Consider the following 14,808-nt stretch of genomic DNA (forward strand, 5'->3'; position numbering starts at 1 on the left):
AACAACAACGGCAACAACAACAACAACAACGACAACAACAACAACAACAACAACAATAGACACCTCAAACTTATGCTAGTGCTGTTAGAAGATATACGAGGTTGATTAGACCCTCTAAATGATATTATCCTTCATTATATTATTTGTTTTTGACTAATTCTGGTGAACCAAAAGGATATGAAGAAGCAATGTAGGTAGAAACCAGGAAGAAGTGAGAGAAAACCATGAAAGAAGAGATGGACTCCTTCGTACATAACCAAACTTTGGACTTAGTCAAGTTTCTTGTAGGTAAAACAACATTGCAAAATAAACGAGTTTACAGGTTGAAGGAAGAAGATGGACGAAAACAGAGATATAAGGCTAGACTTATGATGAAGGAGTTTGCACAAAAGAAAGTTATAGACTTTGATACAATTTTTTTCTCTTAGTGTTAAAATGACTTCAATCATAATTATTTTAGGTCTAGTGGCAATAGAAGATTTTCATCTTGAACAATTAGATGTAAAGACAACCTTTATCCATGGAGATTTGGAGGAAGAGATCTATATGCAACATCGACAAGGATATGAGGTCAAAGGGGAAGGAAATTAGTGTGTAAGTTGAAGAAGAGCTTGTATGGCTTAAAACAGGCTCCAAGGTAGTGGTATCTAAAATTTGACAGGTTTATGTGTAAAAAAGGTTATACTAGATGTCACTCTAACCACTGTGTTTATTTTAAGAAACAAAATGATGGTTGTTATATTATATTGCTATTGTATGTAGATGGCATGCTTGTTGTAGGGTCTAACATGCAAAAAATAAATGTGCTTAAAGGAAAATTGGCTAATTCATTTGAAATGAAGGATTTGGGTGTTGAAGAGTAAATCCTTGGCATGAGAATAACTAGAGATAGGAAAAATCACAAATTAACATTATCTCAAAGTGAATACATAGAAAAGGGGTTGCAAACATTTAATATGTAGAATGCAAAACCAATGAGTACACCTTTGGCTAGCCATTTCAAACTAAGGAGATGGGTCCCAAGACCCAAGTAGATACAGATTATATCTCTAAATTTCCATACACATCAATAATTGGAAGCTTAATGTATGCAATGGTGTGCACACGACCTGATATTGCACGTGCAGTGGGAGTTGTGAGAAGATATATGAACAATCCAGGAAAAGAGCATTGAATGGCAGTGAAGTGGATTCTCAGGTATTTGAGAGGTACCATTGATCAAGCGTTATGTTTTAGAGGTTCAAACATTGTTCTATAAGGATACGTTGATCCGGATATGGAAGATGATAGAGATAACATGAGGAGCACCACAAGGTATGTGTTTTCTATAGGTGGAAAAACAATAAGTTGGGTTTCTGAAATGCAAGGCATTCTTGCACTTTCAACAATAGAAGTGGAGTATATTGATGCTACAAAGGCTAGTAAAGAAATGATATGGTTAGAAAGGCTTATGGATGAATTGGGAAAGAAGCAAGAGAGTGGCAGGTTATATAGTGACAACCAGAGTACCATTCATCTTGCAAAGAACTCAACATGTCATTCTAAGACTAAATAATAACAACTCTGGTACCATTTCATATAGTCAATTTTGAAAGATGGATATTTGAAGCTGGAAAAACTACACACTAGTCATAATCCTACAGATATGTTAACAAAGGTGGTAATGAGGGAGAAACTAAGTTTATACTAAGTTTTGATTGGTCTTCAAGTATAATAGTAAAGATGAGAAACAACCGGGTCCAAGTGGAAGCATTATCCAACAAGTGAAGCAATGATGGAGTTGATATAATTAGTCTCCAAGTGGGATATTGTTGGGTGTGGAGCCTTATTATCTTCTTGATTTAGAGGTTTTTGTTTCAGTCGCGTTTGGATCATAGTCCTTGATGGGGGGTGGTGGGGAGGCTTCCCCCCCCACTAGTGCTGTTGTGGGGGCGGTGGTGACTTCCACCTAGCTCCCTTGGAGGGGGGTTCGGGGGTAGTGCCCCCGAAGCAAAAAATTAGATAAAAATTTCCTTGTAAAATATTGTAATTTCGTAGTTGATTTGGGCCGTTCATTAGGTGGAAGATTTGATGGTTGAATTTATATTAATTTAAGGATTTTTACCCTATAAGGCAACCCTCAACCTATATGAGGGAATTGTATTGCAATTGTGTATTATTATTTTGTGTGAGAAAAAGAGAGGAGACCGTTGAGAGGGAAAAGGAAGTTACAAAGGATTTATTGTAGGTTGCATCCCTTCAGTTTGGTGGACAATATAAAGGAAGGTGTTACAAAAAATATTGTCACCATGACTTTTGTAATCAGTGTGAGTCTATCACCACCCATACTATCCTCCTTTGCAAGTCTTAAACCTCAGCTCTTCATGTCAAGCCTTAAAAATGAGAGAAAGTCCTTGAAAAGCTTTAAAACTCTGGTTTTGCACTTTCTCTTACGATTACCTGCGGTCCCGCACCCCTTGGTCATGTTACCTGCCGACCTGCCCACTCTGTCTCTAAAGGAGTGGGTGCGGACCCCTGTAAAAGTAAAAAAGGTGCAAGTTTATTATTAAAAACTCACTTTGGATTAATTCTGGACACTTCTAGAAGGAATCTCGAGGTGGCAAGTTCGCTCCTAGGTGGTTCATGCATCCCATAACTAAAGGAGCTAACCCCTTGATGAGAGGAGCTTATCCCTCTGAAGGAGGACTCTATCCCTTTGAAGGTGGACCTGGTAACTTCCCTCCTCTGCACTAGAAATTGAGGCATTGGGCTGGTTGCTAGGGAGGTTGAAAGCTGAATATTTTTGAGGGTAAATGCTGTTGGAATTTAGACTTCGTAATTGAGCTTGAGAGGAGATATTACATACCTTTTGATCTCATTGGGAAGAGTGTGAAGCTTGTCAAAGTAGAGGAGATTCTTGCTGGACCCTGGGAGGAGCTTGTACAACATCAAGGCACCAAGGTTGTAAAGTTCTTTGTTTAAAGTTAATACAATCAAGTTCATTTTTCTCAATAAGCTGTCTTCTATGGTTTATTTCATGAATTCCTTGATCATCATGATGAATATGATTTATTATATTGGCTATGCAGGTGTTATTTGATGTGTGCTTGTTTGTGTTTGCAGGTTCTTAAAAGGAAGCTCATTTGGACGGTCGAAGCGTGGCTGCCACAAACTAGCATTGGACTTGAGGTAGGGTCTAAAACATCTCTTGGCTTTTATCTATAAATCGCAATATTTAGAGAAAGATAGAATTTGTTTGTCTTGCTTGTTGCTAGATATCTGTAGATACTAGGGAGACCGGTCTTGTCCGCAAGAACGATTTATCCACCCAACAAAATGGCGACTCCACTGGGGACTTGAATTTGGCTTTTGCCTTTCCTTTTTTCTTTGACTTGAGAAACTTTTTCTTGTTTCTGGTTTTTGCTTGATGTGTGTGGAATTGGGTAGTTTTTAGGATCTGGAGTATATTATTTTTTATTATTTATTTATTTATTTATTTTTTTCCGATTTTTTGAAGAGGACCGCACTTTCTTTTACAAGACAGTGCGGACATCCCCGCACTGTTCCTTTAGTGCACAGAGTGGTACCGCATCTGGTTCTACTGGAAGCCTGCGGACCCTGTTAAAATTTTTGAAAAACCTAAATTGTTTTTGTCCAGTTAAGTTTAGTTTTTATTTTCGGCTTTTAGTGTCTACCCAGATCTGCATGTGTTTTGTCAAAAAGCCTTGTTTATGAGTTTCTTTCAACAAATTCCTCATCTCATCAATATCCATTAAGTTAATTGGGTGTTTTGAGTCTCTTTTTTGAGAAATTCCTAATTTGATTTCCTTTAGTCATTACTTGGAGGTTTGTCTCAGTCTTTTCACAAATTTGCATCTTTTTGCTTTTGTTTTTGCAAAAAAATTCCCCCCTAAATTGTGTATGAGTGTTAATCGCCTTTGAGTGTTTTTATTTTTTGATCTTTGGAACTCTCACCCAATTTTCTTGACTTGCACTTGATTGGTTCTTAGATTACATTAGAATCATCTTGTGTTTGAGAATTCTCTTTCATAGATCACATTTGCATAATTAGAATTCTCATTTTCAGAATATGAATGAAAAATGTGCATAGATTACATTTGCATACTTTTGAAGTGAATTGTGCATAGATTACAATTGCATAGTTTACATTCTGAAAAATCAATCGTAGATTTAGATCAACTTTCTTTTTTGAATTTACATATTTTTTATTTCTGTTTTTAACACACAAAATAAAAATAAAAATTGTTTTGGAATTGATTTGCATTAGTTTTTCTTGATGAAATTAGTGCATTAGAGAATTTGTTATATTTTCTCTTAGTGATCAAATTTTTGCATTGTTGGAAGTGAATGGAAACTCTATCCTTACTTTAGTTAGGATTCATCGAATTGAAAAGATTACATTATCATATTCGATTGCATTCAGTTTTGGGTTGGGTCATAACACCATTGATTTCATATCCATTTACCCTTTTGAGTAATAACAACCTAAATAACCCAGCGCTTAATTAAAATTGATCTAGTAATTTTTACATTTTTAGGGCTCTTTCCACCAATCTAGCTTAGGCTAGTGTCTTGGAATAGGTTTTAGTTAACTCTCCAAGACAGTAAAACAAACAAGTAGTTGATCTTGTGGTAGGAAAGAAATTCCAATTGTTACATATATGCTCTGGGAAGCTCCTCTTAAAGGAGTCAAGCACGAGATCATATCTGAACTAGTGAGGTAATCAATCCTTCCTCATTGGGAACGATAGCAGATATACACGTATTAAAAATGGTAAACCTCGGATTGACCATTGTCGAGGAGCCTGGGGTCACTTGTTGGTAAACCTTGGATTATGTCAAGAAGCCTTCAAGGGGATTGAGCTTTGTTACTCTGCCCTTGCGTGTGTATCGGATCGTAGACCATTCCCCTAGGTACATTTGTTTCTGTTGGTAACCTTAGTGGCCATAATCTATAGGATTCTTTCCTAAGGTGACGGTGGAGGGAAGATCCCACTATACCTGGAGCAGACGTCGACTAGACTCACTTGGACTCTCTGGGGGGTTCTCTTCACTCGAGACGGTTTTGTGAAGAAACTTGTGCCAGTCTGTTTCATTAAGCAAGTTGTCGGGGTAACTGTTCCAACCGCCCTTTCTGTATTGAATTCTGTGACGTTGGATTTCATCACCAACTAGTGTTTTTAGTACGGAAAGTTACTGTTTGTGTGTGGTTTGACTCCTAGATTTGATAGCGCGTGTTAATTTGTTTGTTTTTATTTTTAGAGACCATAGGTGTGAATTGTGAATTTTAATTGTTAGGTGTGAATTGTGAATTGTTAATTTTAGTTTTAAATTGTTAATAAAATTCACTGAAGTTGAATATAATGGCAACTGTTCCGGAATTTACCAACCAAGGAACCCCTCTTAACGAGAATCCTAGTACTTTTCCTTACTTTGGAAATGTTGGTCCTCCTTATATGGCTACTTTGTCATTACCTGGATTTACAATAGGTTTACCGATATGGTTATTTTCAACTTCATTGGCCCCAAATACTCCAATTGTTCCACCTCAACCGAATGCTTCACCTCAACAGAGTTCACCATCTCAACATCGCCAACCTTTTGTTGACCCTTTACCTTCTTTGCCTAATTTTTCTTCCTCCATTTCTTCCTCTTCGCTTGGTAAAAGCCTTGACGCTAGTAACCAGGTAGCTAAGAAGAAGAAGAAAGGGAAGAAGAAGAAGAAGAAGAAGCAAGATAAGAGAGAAGTCAACCAACCAACCATGGTTGTAAGTGTTAGTTGTGTTGAGGAAACCTCCAACATGCATCATAAACCCAAATACCCTCGCAGGCTTTGTAAGGGTGACCACTTCCTTATCAATTGTCCTGGTATTCCAAAGGTCTTGGAAGTATGGTCAGAAAAATCTCATCAACTTTCCATTGATCCATCAACCAGTGATAGTCAGGTTCCTGGGAAAAAGGGTAAAGTTTGGTTTCCTTGTAAGTTATGCAAAGGGAGTCATCAAACTCACATTTGCCCTCACATGGATGAAGCCTCAAAATTGTTGGAAAACCTTACTGTTCCACAGCCAAAATTTCCAACTAGTTACCGTAAACTTTCTCCCAACCTACCGTCAACTGACGGAGTGATTGATCTAATTTCAAGTACAGTCGATCCCACTCTTCCATTGGAGAGTGAAACTCATATCGCTCAGGTTGATGATCCATTAGTTGATCAAGTGGTCGATTCAATTTCACATTCCGTCGATCCCACTCTCCCTTTAGAGAGTGAACTTCATACCGCTTAGGTTCTTTTTGTTACATCAGATTCTTCTACGCTGGGGGGAATTTCACCTGTTTCTACAGAACCCCCTCCAAGTACTGAGGTCTTTTCCTTTGATTGGAATAGACTGATAGAACCTCGTCTTCCTTCCTCCATCCCTTTCCAAATCATTGTCAAGGCTGGTGGTAGGGACATACACCGCACACAGGTAGATGAAGGTGCTTCTGTTAGTATTTTATCCTCAAATGCTTGGAAAGCTTTGGGTTCCCCTCAGCTTGTGCCTATTACACATAATCTGAAAGCTTTTAACAGAACCATTAATGAACCTTTAGGGATCCTTCCTAAGTTTTTTATTACCTTGGAAGGTAAAACTGTCTGTATTGATCTTATGGTAGTTTGAGGTCCCTTGGATTTCAGTTTACTCCTTAGGCGAGACTATGTTTATGCAATGAAAGCTGTCATATCGACACTCTTTCACTTGATGTCTTTCCCTCACAATGGAAATATTGTGACTATAGACCAGCTTTCGTTCCCTAGTCTTGTTTCAACTACCAATAATATGACACCCCTAAATGTTCTTGATTCTAAAGTGGTATCTACCCCGCCACGGGTTAATTATGTGGCAACTGGTCCCATGTTTTCAGTTACCGATGAATGTGAGCCTCTCACTGTTTTCTCATATTCCTTTGATTTAGATCCGGTAATTGACATGGAAAACTCTATGGGATTACCTGAACACGATGTTCTTATCCCTTTTAAGTCCCTTGACATGTGTTCCTTCCAGAGAACTATTCTTCCTTCTGATGAAGACCTCTTGGAAGCCATGATCAAGGTGTGTCCATTAACATGTCTTTCTTCCAGTTGGAAGCCATGATCAGTTGGTCAGAGGATAGTTCCTGTTACTGAGCCAACCTCGTTAAAAAATGAATTAGGTATGAGGACAGTTCTTTTCCTATGTCAACCTCGTTAAAAAATGAATCAGATGGTCAGAGGATAGTTCCAGTTACTGAGTCAACCTCGTTAAAAAATGAATCAGGTATGAGGACAGTTATTTTCCTGTGTCAACCTCATTAAAAAATGAATTAGTTGGTTCAAGGAAAGTTCCTTTTACTGTGTCAACCTCGTTAAAAAATGAATCAGTGAGTTCGAGGAAAGTTCCTTTTACTGTGTCGACCTCGTTAAAAAATGAATCAGTGAGTGTGAGGATAGTTCCTGTTACTGAGTCAACCTCGTTAAAAATGAATCAGGTTTCGAGGAAAGTTCCTTTTACTGTGTCGACCTCATTAAAAAAATGAATCAGTGAGTATGAGGACAGTTCTTTTCCTGTGTCAACCTCGTTAAAAAATGATTCAGTTGGTTCGAGGAAAGTTCCTTTTACTGTGTCGACCTCGTTAAAAAATGAACCAGTGAGTATGAGGATAGTTCTTTTCCTGTGTCAACCTCGTTAAAAAATGAATCAGTTGGTCAGAGGGTAGTTCCTGTTACTGAGTCAACCTCGTTAAAAAAAGAATTAGGTATGAGGATAGTTCTTTTCCTGTGTCAACCTCATTAAAAAAAAAAATGAATCAGTAGGTTATATAGGTAGATTGTAGAGAGTAGACTTGAGCATATTTCCTTGTCTTGTGTCAAGCTCGTTAAAAAATGAATCAAGGATTTTTGAGCATAGTTCCTTGTCTTGTGTCAAGCTCGTTAAAAAATGAATCAAGGATTTTAGAGCATAGTTCCTTGTCTTGTGTCAATCTCGTTAAAAAATGAATCAAGGATTTTTGAGCATAGTTCCTTGTCTTGTGTCAAGCTCGTTAACAAATGAATCAAGGATTTTAGAGCATAGTTCCTTGTCTTTTGTCAAGCTCATTAAAAAATGAATCAAGGATTTCAGAGCATAGTTCCTTGTTAAGTAGACTTGAGCATAGTTCCTTGTCTTGTGTCAAGCTCATTAAACAATGAATCAAGGATTTTAGAGCATAGTTCCTTGTCTTGTGTCAAGCTCGTTAAAAAATGAATCAAGGATTTTAGAGCATAGTTCCTTGTTAGGTAGATTGTAGAGAGTAGACTTGAGCATAGTTCCTTGTCTTCTGTCAAGCTCGTTAAAAAATGAATCAAGGATATTAAAGCATAGTTCCTTGTCTTGTGTCAAGCTCGTTTTGAAAAATGAAACAAGGGTTTTGAGGACAGTTCTTTTCCTGTGTCAACGTCATTAATAAATGAAACAACTCCCTTTTCGAGTCGAGTCTTTTCAAGATCTTGAAAGTAAACCTTCATTTCATCCACCTGGTTGAATGCAATGAAGCTTGGGGGCCATGTACCTCGTTTTGCATCACATGCGAACTTATAATAAGCATAGTTTTTCGTTTCAAGCTTGTGTAAACATGAAACCGAATCCAAGCAAAGTTCTCTATGGTTCAAGCTTGTGTAAAAATGAACCTATACCTGTTTTACATCTCATGATTGCCCTTTTTATCCGCTAAATTCTGTTAGATGAGCCTTGGTTGTTTTCATTCCATCACCCCCATCTCTTTGGCTGATCATATGCTTTCACTTGGTTGTTTACCCTTCCTAAGGGACCGCATCTGTGAGTGGTTTTATTAGCTAGCCTCTTAACCATTACATGTTTTGAGCAGTTCCTCCATTGCCAGAACCAGTTGCTATCCTTTATACCACTCGTTCCTCTAGGATGAGTCCTCTTTAAGCTCTTTTCTGACTCGTAAAATATGAAAAGATTGCCGAGTTTTTCCTTTTTAAACTCGCTAAAATGGAATTAAAAGGATGGTCCACTTACAACTCTTTTCTGATCGTATAAACATGAAAAGATTGCCGGATTTTTGTCGTTTCAAATTCGATATTGGTTATAAAACGACGTGTCGTTGATCGCTTTTTTACTTTTTCGGATCAGAGACACTAATTATGAAAAGTACTCCTTGATCGTAATGGTCAAGCGGTTCTCTCAAGTATTATTTTATACTTTTTCGGGCTTGGGAGACACAAATTTACGAAAAAGGACAACCATGGAGTTTTCTTAAGTTTTTCTTCCGACTCCCTAAAATTGAAAAACGCCGAGTTTCTCCTATACTGGACTCGTTAAAATTTAACAGTAAAGGACCTGTTCAATTACAAACAGGAACAGACCACTCCTTCTTAGGGTTCAAATTTTAAACTAAGTTGGACTCATCCGAAGGATGAGCTTATAACCAAGCAAATGTTATCCTCCTCAAGCTTGTCAAAAATAAAGAGGTACTTGCCAGAAATGGTGGGGAAAAAGAGAGAAAAATGAACCTGTTTGTTATACTTTGTGTCTCATAAAAACATTTAACCACTCTTGAACACGACACTTTTTGTTCATCTGGGTTGGGAAATCCTTTGTCTAACAGTTAATCAAACTGTTATCACTCAGGTTGTCCTTAAAGCTCCATAAAGGATACGGCCGAGGTAACCACAAACCAATCTTTGGACTGCAGGTCCTAGCCTACCTGCAATAAGAGAGGGCTCTCTCTTTATAATTTAGCTTTGTTGAAGATGATATTAGGCTAGCTAATGAGTTCAAGGGGGTTTTGTTTATGTTTGGTGGGATGGGGGATTCTTTCAAACAGAGTTGGGATGCATAGTGTGAGAAGTTCAAACCATTGGGCATGGAGTTGTGGATTAGGCTTGCTGTTGCGTTTTCTTGGTCACAAGAGGAATACAGAGCAGGATAGATACACATAAAACAATATCAAGCTGGAATAACGATGGAATGAAGGTCAGTGAATGAAAGGCCACTAAGTAGCTCTCATTATGCTAACAGAGGGAAGGTGAATGAACATTTATATAGGAGCAATCAAGGATTCCTAAACAACATTCATATACGAAGGAACTAGTGTAAATATGAGCAAATCAGTATTCATATTTAGAACTAATTCAGAGGAAAACATAGATAAATCACAAAAATTGAGAACAGAATACAACTAAGTGAGCTCTGAACTATTCTTTCTTTCTGCTATTTAGATAGTGAAACAATGATGGCATAAACACATATAAACTGTAAACAGAGATAAGAAACACTTATTGGGCTATGTAGAAGCATTAGGATTCCATAGTCACTCTTCAGTCATTAAAACGCAACAGTCAGTTCATCTCCCAAACATTCCAGTGATCTTTGATTATAGAGACTCTCAGAAAATACAGTGCAAGTCTAGAGAGGAAGTTATCGACCAACCAACCCTTAAAACAGTGCAGAGGGTGGTTTAAATAGAAAATATTTACAAACATCCCTTGAACAGGTGTCAAGGGAGAAAATATCTCAAAATATCTATCAAAACAGATTCAAAAGAGATCTGTGCAATAACTGCTTCTAATGCTAAGTTGTGCTGGAAATAAATGCAATAAAATATCTAAAACAGGTGTTCATGAGGGAGCAGCCTCATCAAAATGGCTCTTTAGGGCTGCGCATGGTCCTGCAGCTTCGAAAATGGACTGAAAGAGTGCCTTGAGCCACGCGCTGTCCTCTGTGTGATAACTGTGCTTTTAAGGAAGCAGCGCTGCTCCAAAAATATGACTGGGAACAATGTCTCTTCAATAACTCTGCCTTGAAAGCTTTCATTTATGCCTTTAGGTGGCTTTAAGGCAACAAAAGAAGTGTTGGTGAGCCTTAATGGCTGAATGATGCTTTGTTGACTTTGCTGGGCTTGCTTTGCCTTCATCTGCTTTGAAAAACTGGACTGATACTCTTTGCCGCATCCTGATACACTTTGGCACTGAATCTGGGCCTTTTCTCACCGCTGATATGCTTTAAACTGTCTAATCGCCCCTTTATCTGCCAATTAAATGCAAAAATAACTGCTGCAAAGACTTCCGTGGCCTTTGGGATGCTATCGGCGCTGGCCGATTCAAAATAGTATTAAACTCTGAAGAAATGCCGCAAAAAGGAGGAATTGCATGCTGCTGATCGTGCTGAGGCCGAGACTGGCTTCTGGAGCTAAACAGGGCTTTGGAGCAATCCATAATGGCTTAAGGATGCATGAATTTCTTTAACTGGAGCCGGGTGCGGGCGCTAGAAGAAACCCTGTGAAAAATGGCCACTTTCCTTTTATAAGGCAAAAATGCCTTAAAACATGAAATTTTACCAAAACTAGGGCGGGAGCGATCACTGTTCATTAGATTAAATCATAGCCGTTGGATCTGGCACGGGCCGATCCAACGGCTGGCGCTAACTCGCATCGGGGCGGACCATTGGTCCCAACATGTAAAACCTCCGAACTGCCGCGGACCCGAAATGCCTTGAGGCTGCCCTTTATAACTTTTCGGCTCCGCCATATCGGAGCCTTCCCTTTTCGCTGTACAAAGGATCCTTACGGACCCGAAATCCTTATTGTGCCACGCTATAATTTATTTCGGCTCCGCCAGTAGGACATGGGGAGAGCCGCGAATAGATCATGACCGTTGATCTGGGAGGGCGATCGGACGGCTGGCGCTAACTCGCATCGGGGCAGACCATTGGTCCCAACATGTAAAACCCCCGATGAGCGAAATAGCTGGCGGACCCGATCTGATTATAGGCCCTTCTTTATTGCATTTCGGGTCCAGCCCATCGGCGAACCCAAATCGGCGGATTTACAATGGAACGGGTCCGCGGACCCGAAATCCTTTAAACTCTGCTGCATTTGTTATTTTGGCTCCGCCATATCGGAGCAATCCCTCTTTGCTATGTAACGGGCTCCTTTCGGACCCGAAATTCTTATGCGCCGCGCCTTAATTTTATTTCGGCTCCACTGGTCGGAGCCATATACATGGGGTGACCGCTGATTACATATGGGCCGTTGATTTGGGGCCCAAAAATGGATGGTTGTGATTAATTCGGCAATTCGCTATCGGCGGGGTCATGGGGCTGCTACATAGAAACGCCGAAATGTGGCGGACCCGATATGCTTTTACCAGTCCACTTTATATGTTTTCGGGTCCGGCCCATCGGCATTATGCCCCATGCCTTGAGACTTAGCCATTTCGCTTATATATGCCATTGCCCCCTCCCGATAGCGATATCGCATCGGAGGGGGATCAAATAGATCCTTTTCTCATCGGGGCATGCATTTTATTAAAATGCAAAGGAAACATGAATTCAAAGGAGTTATATATGGTGTTTGAACATATGATTGCCCCCTCCTGATAGCGATATCGCATCGGAGGGGGACCCAAAGGACCCATTTCTCATCGGAGCCATTATTTATTCAAAAATGCAAGTCTTTTGAATTCGGAGGGGGTAACCTTTATGCTTTTGCTTGGATTCTAAGGCATCGGAAGGGGTCCGATGGCCAAAAAAGGGAGGATTTTATCATTTTTTGAAGGTTTTTCATGGTTTTTGCATGGTCTGCATATTCTTATGCCTTGGAAGGAGTCCAAAGGCACTTAGGAGGAAAGTGATGTGGTTTTGAGAGGGGTTTAGTGGCCAAAGAGGGTTTCATGCCTTATAAAGGCAAACCAAGGTCAAAGGGGTGATTTTTAAACATGTGAAGGGGAATTATGCAAAGGAATAAGTCCTTATGCACTTGGGAGATAGTTAGGGGGGATGAAGGGTTCTATGCATTGGAAAGTGTCCAAAATGCATGAGAAGATGGTTTGAGGGGGCAATGAGGGTTCTTGCTGAGTTTCAGATAAACTTAGCAATCCCCAATGATGCATATGGTTATTTTTCAACCAGGGGGGGGGATAAGTATATAGGGGAGTTATATACATAGTTTTAGTAGGGGAAGGGGAAATAGATAGGGAGCTACATAATAAAGTTAGTAGTTAACATGACAAAGATGAGAACAAGCGCTAAGTATGATGTCTTAGTCTATCAATGGGGGAAAATGACTGATAGAAGAAGTGTAAGCATTCCTTGAGTGAAGCAGATCTCCACCAAGGCAAATGATATGGAGAATGATGAATCTAAGAGGTATCAAGCAGATCTTGACCTCTTTGGGGGAAGTTAGTGAGTGATTTGGGGAAAGAGGAAGAAGGGGAGTTAGACATGCCTCGCTTGAAGTCCTCCAACTGAACAACTGCCTTCAACTTGTGATATGATAGATATAACACTTGACAATATGAAATGGATCACAAGCCATGATTCTGCAACCACAAAGCTACCTACCCGGCCTACTCACCTAGCATTTTCTCTTCTTTTTGGTTTGGGTGCACTTGAACTAGCATACCCAGCTTTTTGTTCTTTTCTTCTTGCTGTCCTCCTATCTACAACTACACTTATTGCATCCAGGGGCTCAGATTAAGCTGTTGAGCACCCTTGTTTCTCTACCTATCTACAAATCTGCCAAGATTAAGCTGTTTGGACAGATGTTCATTCTCTATATTCTACAACAGGAAATTGAAACCTAGGGAAGCCAAGATTAAGCTGTTTGGACTTCCCATACTTGAAAACTGATCAAAATGGATTACTCATCAAGACTGGAACAGAGCAGTGGCACTTTAGACTAGCACACTCTCAAACACACTTCTTTAGCCAACTGTAGCAAATATGGAGCATTGCAGCATGCATAGTTCGACATATTTGGCATGTAAAAATGTCGATCATGAAAGATGATTAACCTGCTGCAGCAGGAGGGTAACACAAACCATATTGAAAGTCTTCAGCCAGTTTTTGGGTATTAGCTTTGGGTAAATTGTCACCAAACCATCTGCAGTGTCGTTATGTGTTCAAGAGGTCAGTGCAAATAAACCATTCATCTGAAAAATATCTGTCATCCATCTTGACCATCCCTGAGTCAGTCCTTGCAACTATATTTCTTCAAACTTGATCTATGATTTTGTGTTGTGGGCTTGCCTACAATGGATCGCTTTCTATCGACTTCAACTCATTATCTAGAAAGATGATATAGAAATTGTCAGTACCTTGGAATCTGCATGCCTCAATGGCAGGTTTCTCGCCTTCGATGACAGGTTGCATCATTGACCTTCGATCAAAGGATTCCGTGACATGTTCGAAATCAAATCCTCTATTCACATTTCATGGATTGTATCGAGTACTTTGAGAGCCATTGACATTACTGGTGGTTTCTCTCACACTTGTTAATAGTTTACATCAATGACTGGTAATCAAGTGGTTTCTACCATGTTCGACTTCGACACATTCATTCACATGGATAGAATTGTACTATTTCGGGAAGTAGAAATCAAGACCCTGGATCTAGTTTCCCCCATCCAGGCTGCGAGGAATTTTGTTATTCATTATACAGTGGACTATTCATAAACAGATGGCTGTGCCCATATTGTGTCTACATATGTCTATACTTGTGATGTATTGCAAGATCATTCCTATATCAGAGAAGTTTAGTTAGTTTTCTAGTCAGTTTTGATCTGAGTATGGGAATGCCTACCCCAACGATGATATGATCTCATATATATATTTTGTATTGAATGTTTTTACAGGTTCCAACCAGGCTCTCCACAAGATGATCCTCGAAATGATAAAGTACTTCACTCTTCTTAGATGATAAATGAAATCCTCATCTACTACAAACTTCACACTTTAGGGGGCAATCTGTTACACAAAACATTGTCACCATGACTTTTGTAATCAG

The sequence above is a fragment of the Pinus tabuliformis genome, chromosome X (genome assembly GCF_031772625.1).
Source record: "Pinus tabuliformis cultivar Carrire ecotype Pingquan chromosome X, CPIR1, whole genome shotgun sequence".
In the NCBI taxonomy this organism is placed as follows: domain Eukaryota; kingdom Viridiplantae; phylum Streptophyta; class Pinopsida; order Pinales; family Pinaceae; genus Pinus; species Pinus tabuliformis.